This window comes from Schistocerca cancellata, chromosome 8, assembly GCF_023864275.1.
Source record: "Schistocerca cancellata isolate TAMUIC-IGC-003103 chromosome 8, iqSchCanc2.1, whole genome shotgun sequence".
NCBI classification, from domain to species: domain Eukaryota; kingdom Metazoa; phylum Arthropoda; class Insecta; order Orthoptera; family Acrididae; genus Schistocerca; species Schistocerca cancellata.
The window spans coordinates 272,553,070-272,572,458 of record NC_064633.1 but is presented as its reverse complement, the minus strand read 5'-3'; the positions used below and the strand labels follow the sequence as shown (position 1 = coordinate 272,572,458).

At 44.3% G+C, this 19,389-nt stretch overlaps 1 non-coding gene across 1 annotated transcript; it reads right to left on the bottom strand.

Annotated features, from left to right (window-relative positions):
• Positions 1-1,945: 1,945 nt before the first annotated feature.
• On the bottom strand, positions 1,946-2,020 carry Trnas-cga (transfer RNA serine (anticodon CGA)). The gene has a single exon. It is a non-coding gene; the product is annotated as a tRNA-Ser (tRNA).
• Between the last annotated feature and the right edge of the window lie 17,369 nt (positions 2,021-19,389).

Sequence of the window (19,389 nt, the reverse complement as noted above, 5' to 3'; positions counted from 1 at the left end):
GGAAGTATGTCGAATAAATTAAAAATTGCAACACAAACGCGGAATATCAACTAAAAAACAGCTTTCTTTTATTTCTACCGATTGAATAGCATCATTCGTGTAATTGTTTCATTTAAAACCACAGCTTTTCCCTAGTATATATCAAATTTTAATTTCCTTTCATACGACCGCTAGTAAAAAATAAAGGTATTATTTTTATTAAAAAGTTGTATGTCAATACTTCTAAATTAACGTTTCCGTTTTTTATGGATATGGAATTAAAATAAAAGTAAAAAAGCAGGTACCACTAGCCAGATTCGAATCAGGATTTTTTTTTTCTTTTTTCAGACTTAGATATCTTTTTCTCCTGTGTACAAGCGCCTTACCTGTACGGTGCGAGCGAGTCCTTCTGTCGCCGTGAGTCACACGATAACAGCAGCGAGAACCACTGTCGAAATACTCCCAATAACCAACGACAGTACATGGCTGGCTGCCAGAGATTCACTGTAAAATCTTTAATGAAAACTACTCCCTTGTAAATAATTTAAGGACCGGCTTCATAGATTAAATCATGACGTTAAATTTGCAACGTAGACAGGACCTAACATTGTTCGGCTACGAATAAAGAAATGGTTCAAATGACTCTGAGCACTATGGGACATAACATCTGAGGTCATCAGTCCCTTAGAACATAGAACTACTTAAACCTAACTAACCTAAGGACATCACACACATCCATGCCCGAGGCAGGATTCGAACCTGCGACCGTAGCGGTCGTGCGGTTCCAGACTGAAGCGCCTAGAACCGCTCGGCCACACTGGCCGGCGGCTACGAATAAATAGGACATACAACCTATAATGGGCTGGCTAGATTGTGAGCTTCCATGTAATGGCTAACCAGCTACGTTCGGCCTACAGTCGTCTTTTTCGAATAATTTTTGACTGAGTGTTCCAGCCAATTGGTTTGGGCGGATACTTCTTGACGGTTCTCATAGTTTCAAAAAAATTTCTTAGACACGTTTGACGAATCGTGGATCCATGCTTTCTGTTTACCTGCCGAATCGCTAAATGCTCATTTCTTCGTAGACAAGGAATATACGATCCTGTCCATGTTACAAGTTTAATATCATGATTTAACAAGTAACTAATTTGCTCTACAGTGAAATGGAAAAAGTAATGGGATAGAGGTATACATATATACAAATGGCGGTAGAATCGTGTACACAAGGTATAAAGGGACAGTGCATTAGCGGAGCTGCCATGTACTCACGTGAGCCATGTGAAAAAGTTCCGGCGTGACCGCACGACGGGAATTAACAGACTTTGAACGCGGAATAGTAGGTGGAGTTAGGTGCCGCGGACATTCCATCTCAGAAATCGTTAGGGGATTCAGTATTCCGACATCAACACTGCCAAGAGTGTGCAGAGAATACCAAATTTCAGGTATTACCTCTCACCACGTACAACGCAGTGGCCGACGGCCTTCACTTAAATACCGAGAGCAGCGGCATTTCCGCTGAGTTGTCAGTGCTAACAGACAAGCAACATTGCGTGAAATAACCGTAAAAATCAATGTGGGACAAACTACAAATGCATCCATTACGACAGTGCGGCGAAATTTCTCGTTAATGGGCTAAGGCAGCAGATGACCGACGCGAGTGCCTTTGCTAATAGCACGACACAGCCTGCAGTGCGTTTCCTGGGCTTGTGGCTTTATCGATGGACCCTCGACGACTGGAAAACAGTGGCCTGGTCGGAAATTTCACGATTTCAGTTGGTAAGAGAGGATGGTAGGGTCTGAGTGCGGCGCGGACCAGACGAAGCCGTGGACCTAAGTTTTCAACATGGCACTTTGCAAGCTGGTGGTGGCTCGGTAATCGTTTGGGCTATATTTACATGGAATGGCTGTGTCGTCTGGTAGTATTCGGCTACTTGGAGACTGAAACTTCCAGGCAGATTAAAACTATGTGCCGGACCGAGACTCGAACTCGGGACCTTTGCCTTTCGCGGGCAAGTGCTCTACCAACTGAGCTATCCAAGCACGACTCACGCCCCGTCCTCACAGGTACTGCTAGAAGTCAACTTGCCCGCGAAAGGCAAAGGTCGCGAGTTCGAGTCTCGGTCCGGCACACAGTTTTAATCTGCCAGGAAGTTTCATATCAGCGCACACTCTGCTGCAGAGTGAAAATCTCATACTTGGAGACTGTTTGCAGCAATTCATGGGCTTCATGCCCCCAAACAACGATAGACTTCTTATGGATGTCAATGTGCCATGTCACCCTGCCACAGATGTTTGCGACTGGTTTGGAGAACGTTCTGGGCAATTGGAGCGAATGATTTGGCCACCCAGATTCCCCGAAATGAATACCATCGGAACATTTATGGGACATAATCGACAGGTCAGTCTGTGCACAAAATACTGCACCGGCAACAGTTTCGCAATTATGGACAGGTATAGAGGCAGCTTGGCTCAATAATTCTGCAGAGGACTTCGGACGACTTGTCGAGTCCATGCCACGTCGAGTTACTGCACTACGCTTGGTAAAAGGAGGACCGACTGGACACATGGAGGTGTCCCATGCGTTTTGAACATCAGGATATTTTTCATGATTGATTGTGTCTATTTGTAGCGAATGCTGCTTTCTAATTTAAGAAATGTAACCTAAAGATGTGGCTTCTAAGCTACGAAATAGTTCGTTAAATATACTACAGGGTTATTACAAATGATTGAAGCGATTTCACAGCTCTACAATAACTTTATTATTTGAGATATTTTCACAATGCTTTGCACACACATACAGAAACTCAAAAAAAAATTTTTAGGCATTCACAAATGTTCGATATGTGCCCCTTTACTGATTCGGCAGACATCAAGCCGATAATCAAGTTCCTCCCACACTCGGCGCAGCATGTCCCCATCAATGAGTTCGAAAGCATCGTTGATGCGAGCTCGCAGTTCTGGCACGTTTCTTGGTAGAGGAGGTTTAAACACTGAATCTTTCACATAACCCCACAGAAAGAAATCGTATGGGGTTAAGTCGGGAGAGCGTGGAGGCCATGACATGAATTGCTGATCATGGTCTCCACCACGACCGATCCATCGGTTTTCCAATCTCCTGTTTAAGAAATGCCGAACATCATGATGGAAGTGCGGTGGAGCACCATCCTGTTGAAAGATGAAGTCGGTGCTGTCGGTCTCCAGTTGTGGCATGAGCCAATTTTCCGCGGGCTACGCGTGAAACTTGCCCGCACGCGTTCAACCGTTTCTTCGCTCACTGCAGGCCGACCCGTTGATTTCCCCTTACAGAGGCATCCAGAAGCTTTAAACTGCGCATACCATCGCCGAATGGAGTTAGCAGTTGGTGGATCTTTGTTGAACTTCGTCCTGATGTGTCGTTGCACTGTTATGACTGACTGATGTGAGTGCATTTCAAGCACGACATACGCTTTCTCGGCTCCTGTCGCCATTTTGTCTCACTGCGCTCTCGAGCGCTCTGGCGGCAGAAACCTGAAGTACGGCTTCAGCCTAACAAAACTTTATGAGTTTTTCTACGTATCTGTAGTGTGTCGTGACCATATGTCAGTGAATGGAGCTACAGTGAATTTATGAAATCGCTTCAATCATTTGTAATAGCCCTGTATTTACAAGAGCAGAAAAATGGTTCAAATGGCTCTAAGCACTATGGGACTTAACATCTCAGGTCATCAGTCCCCTAGAACTTATAACTACTTAAACCTAACTAACCTAAGGACATCACACACATCCATGCCCGAGGCAGGATTCGGACCTGAGACCGCATCAGCAGCAGCAGCGCGGTTCCGGACTAAAGCGCCTAGAAACCGCTCGTCCACAGCGGCCGGCTACAAGAGCAGTCAGGCGGTTATCATTCCAGATGTCTGCTACGGGCTGCGGTTGTCCCTCACACAAGACAGTGTGTCGCCGGAAAATGTCTGATCTCGTGCTGTTGGCTGTGGCAGCAGCGCGTCGATATCAGTGTGGCGATTGCTGCAGCTCTCCCCGGCCGCCCCCGCAACCCGCCACCGCCCCCCGCTGCCGCCCCAGCGGCTCCGGCAGCTGGGCCGTGCGCTGCCCTGCCAGTGGCGGTAATCTTAATTAGTGGCAGCGCGGCATCGCTCAGATGCCGTAATTGCGAGGGAGGGATTTCCGGCACGTGGTCGACCCACCGCCCACCTGGCGCTGCCAGCTCGGCCGCCGACCGCCGCGTTCTGAACCTCACATCGCCAGCGGCAGATTTCCGTCGCTCCACAGTGTCGCATCGTATTCAAAGAGACGCATTTCAGAATACAGCCTTTCAAGTAAATATCCCTCCGCACTTCTGTTTCATTATTTATCAGTCTTCTCACTGGTTTGATATTGCCCGCCACATCTTCTGCACTGGCCTTTTCCTCTACTAGTAGGATTTACACTTATGACTATAATTATTTGTTGCATATATTCCACTGACTGTCAGTCTCCAAGTTTTTTGGCGTTTACGACTGACTATACATTCACGAAAACACTTGCTTGTTTATGTTGCCACACCCTCTAGAGGTGGCGGATTTTAATCAATAATTAGACTAATTAAAGTGTGGAAAGCATCTGAGGCCACATATTTGAATTTATAAATATACGTTGAACGTTATTATTAATTTCATATTTGATGGGAGGACTAGCGGCAGATACGAAATAACTAGTGATGGTACGTGGGTGCAGCTACGGTGTTTGTCCACATTTTTTGCGCATCGTTGTATCACTTCATTAAGAAGTTAGTAATTCACACGAACGTGGAGTTTTCCGTTAAAAATAAGCCCTTGTGGACACTTGAAAGGCGAGCCGGTCATGGATACACTAGAGAGACGGTTTGAGCCGTTATACCCAACGTATCAGAGCAACCTCCCCAAAATTAAGATGAAGACATGTTCCTACTGAAGCTGTAACTTCATGTAATATTTTTGTTTGCCCCTTGCCTTCTTTTACCTGGCCTTATCCTGCCTCTTCACGAGATCGGCACCTTTTCTGGATTTCGCAGTGTTAGTGGTAGAGTGTGGCCAGTTGCCTTCTCTTTTGTCACTCCTTCCGCCCCGGCATGGAATTTATGACGCCCATCTGTCTGCGTCGAGTGTTATCCCATGTGAAATTGGGAGAACTTCTTGATATGTTTGCGAATCGTGGGTAACTACCCCAGTAATCACTCGAATTTGTGAAACCGCCTAGAAACCACATCCAAGGTGACTGGTACACCGACCCTTGGCGTTAATCCGCCAGGCTGATTCCAACCGAGGCAGGCGCGTCTCCCTGAATCCAGGAAGCGGCGTGTTAGCGCAAGCGGTTAGTACACGTTTTAGCTACCTTAATGTGACAATGTGACCACCCCCTATTTGCAACGTCAACGGGCAATTACCACTCACAGGCAGCAGTGGAGGTTAGATAAGACGTGTGTGTGTGTGGGGAGAGGGGGGGCTTCATATCACTGCCGGTACCTTCCAAAACCTCACTGATTCTCTTCTTTCACGTGTCACAACGGCCCTTGCTGCAGCCGGCCGGTGTGGCCGAGTGGTTCTAGGCGCTTCAATCTGGAACCGGCGGACCGCTACGGTCGCAGGTTCGAATTCTGCCTCGGGCATGGTGGTGTGTGATGTCCTTAGGTTAGTTAGGTTTAAGTAGTTCTAAGTTCTAGGGGACTGATGACCTCAGATGTTAAGTCCCATAGTGCTCAGCGCCATTTGAACCATTGAACCCTTGCTGCAGGCGGTGGTTATTCATGCTTCTGACAGATGTTCTCCTTAATGTGACTGGACGGAGTGTTTTTATTTGCTATTAACCAGTTTCAACCTCACTATCAATCATCATAAGCATACTGTTCGTACATTACGCTTTACATGTAAATGCTTACTGATAAGAGTGAGATTGAAACTGGCCAGTAATAAACAAAAATACAAAAAAATCTCAGCGTCAGCGGAAACGCCTTCATTTAACCAATGTTTTAATATTTGTTGGCTGTGAATGCAGTAATGTAAAAACGACAGAACTCGGATAGGTTGGCTGTAAGAAGCAGCACCTCTCTAGGCTGTCTATTGTTTTCTTTGAGTGTCGAAGTTTTGACCAGCAACCAACACTAGCGGTCGATCTCATTTTGCTGGTTGATCTTCTACTGGCAATACGCGTTCCCGCTGTTAGTAAGCCAGCCTCCGGGACATGTGGACGTGCAGTTTAGATACCATTTGGTAGTAGTTTACCTGATTGCCTGAGTTCGAGGAAGGCTGCCGGATACATTGAACAAACCAATTTACAATCTTATTGCTCCCTAGCTACTACGTAGTGACCGAACGATGTCTGCTGCTCCCTTAACTAATAATTATTTGTAGTGACACTACTTTTTCCGCTCATTTTAGCTCTTTCTAATTTATTAACAGCTTTCCCGTAAGTATTTGTAGGTTTCTGTGGAACAACGTCTGTTAATTTGAGCATTTAAACAGATCTATGCTGTCCTCTCATGTCTTCCGTTCTAAACAACGGTCAACACAGGGACCTGTAATAGTGAATGTGCTAGTTTCAAGCCACGCCAGTGAACATACGCTCTCTTCTCATTTGTGTCTTAGCACTCGTCCTGTCGTTCGGCCCTTTTCTGCGGAGAACCTCGTTTATTACCGATCCATTTAATTTTCGGCATTCTTCTGAAACAGCAAATCTCATACACTTTGATTTCCTCTTTTTTGAATGTTGCGCAGTCCATTATTAACTTTCAAAAATGCTGTGTTCTAGACTTACATTCACAGTACTTTCTTCCTCGTATTAATTCCTTTGTTTGGCACTAGTAGTCTTCTTTTAGTGAGGAATGCTCTCTTTCTCTGCGCTGGTCTGCTTCTTATATCCTCCGTGCATCGACCGTCATGTAAAGTAGAACTTGGTGGACGATGCAAGGAGTATGTAAGAAGCACTACTTTACTTCCTTCGGCTAAGACGTGGCCCCTAATTTTGATGTTAATTGTATCAGAAATATCATTTCTGCTACTCCTTATCGTTTTTGTCTTTCCCCACTGCACTGTCTGTCCATATTCTCCCCCCCCCCCCCCTCCCCCCCGTTCGGTTGTTCATACCATTTACCAGTTCATATAATTCTTCGTTACTTTCACTGAAGAAAACAATGCACTCACGTTATTTCCAGTCTTCCATATCGTTCAGTACCGAAAATAGTACGCAAAACTAAAGACCAAAAAGATTCAAACTAGGCGGAATGAATTACTTCGCGAAAAGCCAAGAGCGTTGTTACGTGCTAGGTAGTCACCATGAAGACGAGGGCTATTTTTCAGCTTTCTAAACGGCCGAAAACTGAGTGTGAGTATGAGAAATGGAATGTGCACCGATATTGCGTGAATGTATTGATTATTTTTCATTTGTGTACATCATGGCGATCGGCACATTTGACGCAACAGTGTTACCATCTTTCTTACCTCGTTTCAGAACACGATGTTTCTGTCGAATGGGAACAATTATAAGGTATCAGAAACACAAGAAAACAGCACAGGAGGTATCAAATATAGAGAGGAATGTGACTGGTCAGGGAACGAGCGAGACATAACAGGGGATATTTTGCCGAAGGAGGAGGAGGAGATTAGTGTTTAACGTCCCGTCGACAACGAGGTCATTAGAGACGGAGCGCAAGCTCGGGTGAGGGAAGGATGGGGAAGGAAATCGGCCGTGCCCTTTCAAAGGAACCATCCCGGCATTTGCCTGAGGCGATTTAGGGAAATCACGGAAAACCTAAATCAGGATGGCCGGAGACGGGATTGAACCGTCGTCCTCCCGAATGCGAGTCCAGTGTGCTAACCACTGCGCCACCTCGCTCGGTATTTTGCCGAAGTGTTGGAAGGTACAACGGAAGTAGATAGCGATGAGGAAAACTGAGGTAGTGTAGAGCATTTCACATGTGTACTGATACGCTTTTGGAAGGAAGGAATACACCAACTGGGATGAACCGAAAGGAAGCTACGCCGCTGATGACTGGGGTACATTTAGCACTACGTCGATGATAACACCGTAAATACAGCATTATACAGGGTGCATTGCACAGGGTGTTCCAAAAACTATTCGATCAGATTAACACAGCAGGCAGAAAAAATAAAACTTCCTGGCAGATTAAGACTATGTGCCCGACCGAGACTCGAACTCGAGACCTTTGCCTTTCGCGGGCAAGTGCTCTACCATCTGAGCTACCGAAGCACGACTCACGCCCGGTCTCACAGCTTTACTTCTGCCAGTATCTCGTCTCCTACCTTCCAAACTGGCAGAAGTAAAGCTGTGAGACCGGGCGTGAGTCGTGCTTCGATAGCTCAGATGGTATAGCACTTGCCCGCGAAAGGCAAAAGTCCCGAGTTCTAGTCTCGGTCGGGCACACAGTTTTAATCCGCCAGGAAGTTTCATATCAGCGCACACTCCGCTGCAGAGTGAAAATCTCATTCTGTAGAAAAAATAAAACCAAATTTTTTCGGTAACGAGCATATGGCCTCTGAAGTCAATCTGCAATGTTAGAGAACATTTTGTTAGTGATGTTGCTAAGCTGTTTTGTCGGTGTCACTAACTGTAGATGGTTATTGACTTTCAAAACAGCTCTGGGCAGTGTAGCCAGAAGTGCTGAATGATGTACCACTGAATGTTAGACAAAGGATGTACTTTAAGCACGATGAGGCGCCAGCCCGTTTCAGAATTTCTGCGAGGAATCGTCTGAGAGCCACCTTTGGGAATCGGTGTTTCGGCCGATGTTACCCTGTGTCGTGGTCCGCCAGGTCCCCTGACCTCATACAATTGGATTTCTTCCTCCGGGAGCACATGAAGCAGCTAGTGTATGAAACAATTGTGGAAATACAAGAAGACCTCGTCGCTAGAATCGCTTTCGCTCTGGTACCATTGCGGACATGCCAGAAATCTTCGAACGGACACGACAATCAATGTACTGCGTGTATACAGTCCAATGGTCGCATATTCAAGCAGTTCCTGTGAATACCACAGCTGTTATTAGCATGCTAAACTACCTTCCGTGCTAATCGTCCCTAGCATCAGATACTGCAGTCGGGGACCATCTGTACCATTACTAAATACAGTTATTTTTATGCTCTCTACCTTCTGTATTAATTTGAAGAAGTAGTTTCGTAACGCCATGTATAGCCCGGGCTAGTGAATTATTATAAAACAAGCATCTAAAATTTCTATTACATCTGTCAGAATCACACATTGGCCTCTAAGCTTGCTAGTTCTTCCACGAGATGTGTTCGAGTCAGAGAAGACTGATGCTCACCTACCCAGACTCCGTTTCTTTTTCCAGAGAATACTTTTCACAGCTAATAATTACAAGAAATTTCAGGAAAGTGACAGTACCTAGGTAGCATGCTTCTTATCAGAAATTCACAACAAATTTCTGGTGGGACTTAATACCACAGTAAACAGGAATTAACCATTGCGTAATATATAACTCTTCGTTTTTTCACTGCACTACTCTTTAGCTGACCTGCATTAGACGATGTGATGAAATGAGAACTTTGGACCCATCTGGGCTCTTTTACAAAATTTTAAATTTGCCGCTACTTTCTGTCTGTAAAGGAAGTTAACTCTTGCTCAAAAATTGTACGCATACCTAATACAAAGAAGGAATAGGGAGGTGTTTGCACCGAAAATAGTTTCATACACATTCACACGAGGTGCCGCCTCTGGAAATAGGAAGAATGACCTACGCTTTACTCCTTTTACAGAAATAAAAGCAATTCCAGCGGGCATAAATCTGACGTCACAGCGAGCAGTGTAGCTGCCGCTCTGGTGGAGGACGCCGCTGGTGTTGGCACAACTGGAACCGCCCAGCACTGCCAACTTGGACGCGTCATTAATCTTCACGCTATCGGCTCCGATCTCGGGGCTTCATAAATTTTTGTCTTGGACCAGCGCCCGCTGTATCTCCAAGTCTTCTGTTCCTTTTCTCAGCTAAGTGGAACATTTGCCGTCGCGAGGAGATCCTTGAAATGCTGCCACACAAATATTTGGCAAGCCGTGCTCCTGTAGCCAACCGTTAGAACTACAGTTTGAAGCATTTTATGTTACAACTAAAGTCTTTTTACGTGACACCATGAGCTGCGAATAAACAAATATTTGTTTACTATGAGTTAATTATCATTGGACAACATAAAAGATGTTACTGCCGTTCTTCAGGTACACTGTTGTTTTTATTGCGTTTATTTATGTTGCATTTATTTAGGACTAGTACCGAGATCGCACCCCTTCGGTCCTCTGGAATCATGCTGGTTCAGATCAGTCAAACTGGAACCTGGCATCATCATGGATCACAAGCCATTAAGGGCCACTGTCGTTAAAGGTAAAATGCACTTTTACACTCTACCAACATTAGTACCCCGTCCATTTCCATATCCGCTGCTGTTACGTGGAATGTACTCTGGATACTGATGAGTAGCAACTAATACGAAATGAACATTTTGTAAAGATTAGTCAAGTGTATGAATTATTTTGCCCTTTTAACGATCGTTACGCACAATGGCGTATTATAAATTGATTATTAATAACGAAGTCACAGCAGTAATGATGTCATATAGACTTCAATGACCATTTCTACGTTGTCTGGTGATAATGACGAGATAGACGGAAACTGGTAGCAAATAATAGTGTGTTCAATATCACAAGTAACTATATTTAAATATCTACGATCTGTGCGGCGTCACCAACACAGTAATGCGTTTTAACAACATTTGGCGCTGTTTTAAAGATTGCTATTCATTATTTATTAATGAGTTGTGATATTCGATGGGCTGCGTCCTAACGAAAATAGAAAACAAGGGGTCTGTTTAACCTTCAGCCAACGTGAGCTACTAGTAACTGAAAGGTTATGGATTCTGCTTCTGTTACGTGCTTGGATATTGAGACGTTTATCCTCCGTTTGTTTAATGCCACATGTTCTCTTATGGAAACGACGACGACTGATACTGATTCAATTATCAAAGTGAGTTCGCCTCCACGCCATCTTATCGTTAAATTTCTATTTTAGTTTTACCGGCGATCAAATGAAAACTGAATCGTCAAGACCTTCAGATAGAAAGGGAAAAATAAAATTCTGGCCACCGCTTGTGTGATACTTGTGATATCAATATTCGCAAGTCTCATACTTCTTAAATAATGAACCATTTACATTTTGAGGGTTGCGTGGTAAATCATCCTGACACGTTCAAATCATTTACGCACAAAAGTTTTATGTGGAAAAAAATATATCGGCGCCCATGTTCCAATTCTACCGATATGAACTACCGGCCACTTTCAAACTGAGACGAATAGTGAGACATGAAAATACGGCACTTGACAATAGAATGAAAACGTCTTTAAAATACTAATTTCCCCTCCAAATAGTTTTATGTGTCTCTTTAAATTCAGTTTTGTTGAAGTGAACGTATTTAGGTAATGTGTGTAAATTAAAAAATTATAAATGATTATCGTCGTTTTATTGACCGCTTTCATTGAGGTATCTTTCCATCTTTCTCATCTAGTCAAAAGCCTAAATTTCCTCTGCACTCAGATCAGTAGCGTCTGCATGTGTATGGGGGGCGCAAGTGATGGGCTCAAGGATGATATGATTTCAAATGATAGAGTATGGAGGAAGGATGCAGTAGTTACCGAGATAAAAAAATGTTAGTATGGGATAAGAAAAGATGCAGGACAGCATGAAACCAGCAGAGAGACTAAAAACTGCAGAGAAGTGCCTCTAAACCCAGAACATTGGTGATGAAAGCTCAGAAGAAAATTTTGAGGATATTGTCGTGTGGAGATCCATAGAAATAGATGACTTATTGGGACAACTTACTGGAAAAAAACAGAGTAAGATAGAGGTGACATGGTCGTTTGGAACTGAAGAACAAAACTGAAGAGAAGTTAAAATACAGGCAAGGAGTTAGGTAAGCATTTCTTTTAATTAAAAAGTTCGAGAAGACGCGCGTGACCATAAAAGGAAAATGAAATGCGCAGATGTACGGAGTACTTGGTTAAAAAGAAGCTTTTGGCAGCATTACTGAAAACATCAATGTGAATGTCTCAAGGAAACAGTAGAATGACCTATAGTATTACAATATAAACAGAGTTCTTTGCATAAATGTAGTGTACGTTACATAATGTAAAACAAATTAGGCTGGTACTGCAGTTTTGTGTACTTAGCAAACATCTTCAGTGAAAGGCTCTTGCATTCAAAGTACGACCAATTTAAGGCGACACAAGTCGGCTTTCGATCCTTCAAACACTAAAAATCGTTCGTTTTAAAGATGCTCTATGGACCGAGAAGGATGGTTCATTCAAATGGAAAAATTTTCTGTCGTTCCAAACGCCATGTTATAGTCATTCCACCGAGATCTCGTCATCGCCTAAGTCGCAGGCAATGACTTCAATACCTGAACGACATCTTCCGCGAATAAACTGGGAACCGTTTGGCGCATAGCAGCTGTTGATGTTACCACGCTTGACTGGCGTCATTAGCATTTCATTGACGCCAGTAAACATAGATATGTATTGCAACAATTCTGATTAGCATTTACAGCACGGAGAGACGGTGTTTTGCTGCTAAGAGCCGTTCTTGCGCGCCCATCAGAATACCGGTTTCGCCCCACTACATGAGGCAGGCCTGTGATTGTTATCCAACGTAGCCAACAAATACATTTAGTCACAACTCGAAGGCTGTCCACAGAGATTTTTCCAATCCGTACGATGATTACTGTTTTTCAATAATTAATCACAGTCTACCTGCATATGGTTACTAATCTCCGATCTAAAAAGCTCTTCATCCTACAATATAGCTGGTTGCTCCAATCTGCCTCTCTACTCCTTCCCGACGCAAATCAGTGCCTATCAAACTGCTGTAACACACGCTGGGACAAACACTCAGTGTACGTTATTAGCGTTACATGACAGAGTATATGTATTCCATTCGAAGTTATTAAAATACACTGTTTCACCAGACGATTTGCTGCTTCATCAACTGCTTCAGTATAACCAGGAAGAAACTTGTCATTGCAGCTTCAAATTAAGTTCGACTGATACTAAGCCCTATCACAGTAATAAACTCTGTAGGAAAATCACTGATAAGTAATTCTTATACGTAAATCCAACATATAAACAAGAAATTTTGTAATCAACTATTACGAAATCATTTAAAGATCTATTCTTTCTAAGCATGTATGAAAACACATACGAGTACAACGTGACTCAGCTGCACCTATCTACGGGTTTCATGCAACCTGCAACTCCTTCAAAAGCTGCCTGTGACATTTCCATATTCTTTCGCTCGCTATACGCAAATTTTAGTCCTATAGAAACAACGAACAGCACCTTTGTGTAGAAAATGTAATATAGTTAAATTTGGTACTGGGATACGTTTTAGCTGGAGACTACGTTTTCAGAGTTATTCATGAAGAACGCATTTGAGGATTGCTTTTGTATGTTTTTTTTAATAAGTCTATAATGAAGGCATCTAGCAAAAACATATCCTCGCTAAAAAAAATTAACTACATTAAATTTCCTACAAAACGTTCTTGTTCATTTTGTCTGGAAGGGTTCTGGTGGGGGTGCGCTGCGTCTGCGAAGAAGACAGCATGTCAGCGTTTGGAGTCCTTATGAAGTATGCACTACAGCGGACGTCGAACGAACTTGGAGACGCATATCAAGGTCGTAACAAGTTAGGAAAGCACACATTTATACGGGGGAGCTTACGGAACTTAGACAGGAAATTACCAAGGAAGGATTTGCAGCAATCATTTACTATTGGGTACATCAAAGTTATTTTATTGCCCTTTACCGTTTCGGAGGTATTCAGGCTTCTCTATGAAAGATGGTAATACCGAACGTTGATGAATCGAATTTCTCGGGAACTTGTTGTAAATTCTGTCGAAAAAAAGTAGACACATCGAAGAAATCCGATGCATTTTTGTACAATCGATAAATGGAAACAATTGTCATTACACGTCGTCCCACAGACACTCTATAGTTGGAAGTTATCCGCTATGTAACACTGCGTCTTCAACTCTTTCGTCGATTTTCCAGACAGCTGTTTTGTCATTTAGCTCTTCGCGAAATATTTCCTGTATTAAAAATGCATAGTAACGACGGTACATAAATCAGTCCTAAAAGTGAGTTCAAAGAAGCACAAGTGTTTTATTTTTACCGCAGTAAAGTTACAAGGCCGTTCGGCGTAATTTAAAAAAAAAAGTAAATACAGCAAAATATTTGGAGATTCCATCTCCCACGCTGTCGACAATCGTGAAGCAGAAAGATAATGTCGCTGAAAACGTATCGTACGGTGGGAGGAAGCGGACCAGGCAAGGTGAGTTCCTGCTTCTTGAAGAATGTTTATTGAAACTGCTCTGCCAAGGTAGAGGACAATACGCACCTTTAGGAGGTTATATGTTTAAAAAACCAAAAAGTATCCACTCACTGTTGTCTGCGTGCTGAAGAGTTCGCTGCTAGTTACGCGTGACTCACCTTTTTTTTTGCCACCGAAATTTGTAACCATGGCAATCGTTTTTTGTAAGAAAGAAGAAAGCCTCAAGGCAAATGGTTCCTGGATTCCCGTGCTGCAACGGCCGTTAGGGGGCGAACTACACTCCTGGAAATTGAAATAAGAACACCGTGAATTCATTGTCCCAGGAAGGGGAAACTTCATTGACACATTCCTGGGGTCAGATACATCACATGATCACACTGACAGAACCACAGGCACATAGACACAGGCAACAGAGCATGCACAATGTCGGCACTAGTACAGTGTATATCCACCTTTCGCAGCAATGCAGGCTGCTATTCTCCCATGGAGACGATCGTAGAGATGCTGGACGTAGTCCTGTGTAACGGCTTGCCATGCCATTTCCACCTGGCGCCTCAGTTGGACCAGCGTTCGTGCTGGACGTGCAGACCGCGTGAGACGACGCTTCATCCAGTCCCAAACATGCTCAATGGGGGACAGATCCGGAGATCTTGCTGGCCAGGGTAGTTGACTTACACCTTCTAGAGCACGTTGGGTGGCACGGGATACATGCGGACGTGGATTGTCCTGTTGGAACAGCAAGTTCCCTTGCCGGTCTAGGAATGGTAGAACGATGGGTTCGATGACGGTTTGGATGTACCATGCACTATTCAGTGTCCCCTCGACGATCACCAGTGGTGTACGGCCAGTGTAGGAGATCGCTCCCCACACCATGATGCCGGGTGTTGGCCCTGTGTGCCTCGGTCGTATGCAGTCCTGATTGTGGCGCTCACCTGCACGGCGCCAAACACGCATACGACCATCATTGGCACCAAGGTAGAAGCGACTCTCATCGCTGAAGACGACACGTCTCCATTCGTCCCTCCATTCACGCCTGTCGCGACACCACTGGAGGCGGGCTGCACGATGTTGGGGCGTGAGCGGAAGACGGCCTAACGGTGTGCGGGACCGTAGCCCAGCTTCATGGAGACGGTTGCGAATGGTCCTCGCCGATACCCCAGGAGCAACAGTGTCCCTAATTTGCTGGGAAGTGGCGGTGCGGTCCCCTACGGCACTGCGTAGGATCCTACGGTCTTGGCGTGCATCCGTGCGTCGCTGCGGTCCGGTCCCAGGTCGACGGGCACGTGCACCTTCCGCCGACCACTGGCGACAACATCGATGTACTGTGGAGACCTCATGCCCCACGTGTTGAGCAATTCGGCGGCACGTCCACCCGGCCTCCCGCATGCCCACTATACGCCCTCGCTCAAAGTCCGTCAACTGCACATACGGTTCACGTCCACGCTGTCGCGGCATGCTACCAGTGTTAAAGACTGCGATGGAGCTCCGTATGCCACGGCAAACTGGCTGACACTGACGGCGGCGGTGCACAAATGCTGCGCAGCTAGCGCCATTCGACGGCCAACACCGCGGTTCCTGGTGTGTCCGCTGTGCCGTGCGTGTGATCATTGCTTGTACAGCCCTCTCGCAGTGTCCGGAGCAAGTATGGTGGGTCTGACACACCGGTGTCAATGTGTTCTTTTTTCCATTTCCAGGAGTGTAGAACGATGTTAACCAGGAAAGGCCCTCAGACGTTAGCGAGACTGATTTTCCGGTCGCGGGTTCGACTGCAGTCCGCCATCAGCAATGGAGGGCGAGTCTTCGACTACGCGAGCCATTTGTGTTGGTGAAACCCTAAGAAAATCATCAAACAAACCTCGGGCGAAGATCCCAAGGCCAAAGCCAACTGGGTACGCGTATTACAACATTACCGACAGATACATTCTTTGGACATGCATTTTTTTTAAATTTTATATGCACGGCGTAAACAATGGCTAATTACAATGTACCACAGCATTGTCGAGAAAGTTGAGACGAACAATTTGGTATGGGGACACTTGTCTACGAAGCCATCAAACAGCCTCAAACATTAAGCTACACAGTATGCGAAACGCGCCAGATTTTGTCTAAAATCGTCATTGAATTTCAAAAACACTTGTTCTTTCATTAACAAAATATAAAATTGTCGGTTTGTAAACTTTAACTCACATTTTTGTGAATTTTAACAGCACAAAATTAACAATTAAGTAGTTTTCCTCCTCACCCCTCCTTACCACGAGGCGACTGTGCTTGTAAGGTTTAAATTTAGATCTAATTACAAACATAATTAGTTTTTACGTAACTTGTTCAAGAGTCCCTTATTTTCATCACTCTCACAGGGAAGGTTAACTTACTAATGTTTACAAAAGCCGGAGCATCAGATATACGAGAGATGTTAAAATTCTTTTTCCCGGCTTGACGGCCCACAAGGGCCTTGCATCAAGTTCTTAGTCTCGGATTCCTCTGCATACTGTGGTAGGTTGTAAACAGCAGTCTTTCACACTCTTATTTACCCAGATGAAGACAACTTTTTAACGGCTAGTTCATAATCATTTACATGTGTACTTCTCAATAAAAAGGGTGGTTCAACGGCCTCTACCTACGGGTTTCATGCAACCCGCAACGTTTTCTAATACCACACATACACGAAGTTCATATTCTCTCCCTTGCTACGCTCTAACTATTGGTCATTCAAGTACAGCCCTCGACTTGCTGTGCACAACGGGAAACAGAGGTGTGCGGAAACCGCTGATGTTGCTGGATGCGGAGTGTTGTTTTGTCGCAGTGCGCATTTCATGGTGCAAGAAATCTAATATCTATTCCGCAGCATGGTTTTCTGCGCTGGACAGCGTAAGCGATTGCGTTTCTGGATAAAGGCCGCAGCCATCCTTTCCTCCCGCAGCTCACAAATAGTGGTACAGTCTTCTTATCTTTTCTCAAGCTAACGAATTCCATTGAAAATTGATGTAGATGCTTAGGAATGAATTCTTGTCGTCTTGTACTCCTTCACTTTACGTATCAGGGTATGTAATGATCTTGAGAACTGGGTAAGACTAACTGCGCATGTAAAGAAATGTAAGAGGCAAGGAATGGAGGAGAAGAATGGTTAATGTGTTGTTCCTATGACCCCACCATCGACTGGACGTTAAGCCGTAATCTTCCTCGCTTCTTCGACCAACAACGCCAGCCCCTTTTGGCATGGGTTGGCAGCACAGTAGAACCTTAGGTCGCGCACAGCTGCCTACAGATCAGGGGCACAGTAGCAAGAGTTCGTATAGAGCAGAGTATCTGGCGCTGTTCCCGCAGTCTGTTCATTAGTAACTCGTGGAAGGAACGCTCTTGGCTTGCATTTACTCACGGGCACCGTCATATAGGCATCATACGTGATTCATCTCTACGTTACTAGGATCTAAGGAGCTGCTACTTTTTTTTTTAAACCGGAAGTATGAATTTTTTAATAAACGTTTGAGATACGATGCACGCTTCCTTAAATTCATTCGCAACGTTCTCGTAATAAAATACAACTTTATATTCTACCTAATTTTCTATTCATTGAAGTAAATTCGATGCTGAAAAACTTATAGCGTTTACTTGTAGAGTGCTGCAAATAATCGTCAGTACCCGGCAGTGATAATGAATACCTTAAAGTAGGGTATGTTTTCCGGAAACTGTAGTTTATTTATGACACGCTACAGGCTCTCGGTAATGCATATCCCACTCGTAGGTGAAAAGAAATCGCTCTGAAAGTATAGAGTTCGGGATCCAAAGCGTTATTTAAACTGAAGCCTCCATGCCCGTTTATTAGGTCTTGTGATGTCTCTATTTCGATACTCTTTAATTATGCTGCACGATAAACTTGGTGTTTGCACCACAACACTGGTCTCATCATATTTCGTTTCATGATTATGTTCGAGGTAGTGCTCAGCAACAGATGATTTTCTGGGTTGTTTTACTCGGGTGTGTCACTGCGTTCCTTGCAATATCTCCTCGACTGTTCTGAAAGACTCCCCAAATTGAGACATGCCACATTCGCATGGAATGGGATGCACACCCGGCTTTCGGAGACCTATACCGTCTTTAACGTTACAAAGACCGGTTTTTATCTTGGATGAAGCGAGCGAAGTTCACTGAATGCCATGTTTCCCTAAGAGTTTACCGATCTTTACGGATATTGGGGCAGCACAAGGCAGATAAGCCATTTTTGTCTTCTCATTCTCGGTCAACGTGTCAACCACTTTCTTGATGTGGCTGCATCACCCGTTGAGTTTAATACTCCGAGTCCCAATCAATTTGAAACACCAGTCGTAGTTGTCGTAATTCTCTGGCGAGGCTCTCCTTGCCTGAAAGTTTTCGAGCACTCTAGTTTTAGCACCAAATGTCTTTGGGAGACAGGGAGGATTTTCGGGTCACAGTGTTTATGAAAACACACTACCTTTATTTCCACACCTCGAGAAATTGCCAACTGCCACAAAGAAATTCGGTGCTAAAGACTCTGGTCCATAGAGCGTGAATACATTCAGACAAGGAGCGAACAGTCGTTCGTTACATTGAGACGACGCTCGAAGTGATTCGTTAATTTGTCAATTTTTTGTATAGTATTAACTGTAGAACGATGCTCTAAACAATACTAAGAATGTCGGCCATGCTGTTATGGAATATCTGTATTACTAAATCGCTATCCCGGAACCAAATACCAGCTGCATGTTGCTTATCTAATGGATTCCATGAGCAACAAAATATTTTCATTATTTTCAATTTCATAATTTAAAATGCTACCGTGAGGAGACGAACTTGCTAACACTAATTCTGTCAGTCTTCCAAATGCATGTAATAAAAGGAATCCTAGAGCTCATATCCCTCAGGAGGACATCAAATAATTGTGTCAAACATATAAAGCCGAATAACTGTATGCACTAGGGCCAACCGAGCGAGGTGGCGCAGTGGTTAGCACACTGGACTCGCATTCGGGAGGACGACGGTTCAATCCCGTCTCCAGCCATCCTGATTTAGGTTTTCCGTGATTTCCCTAAATCGTTTCAGGC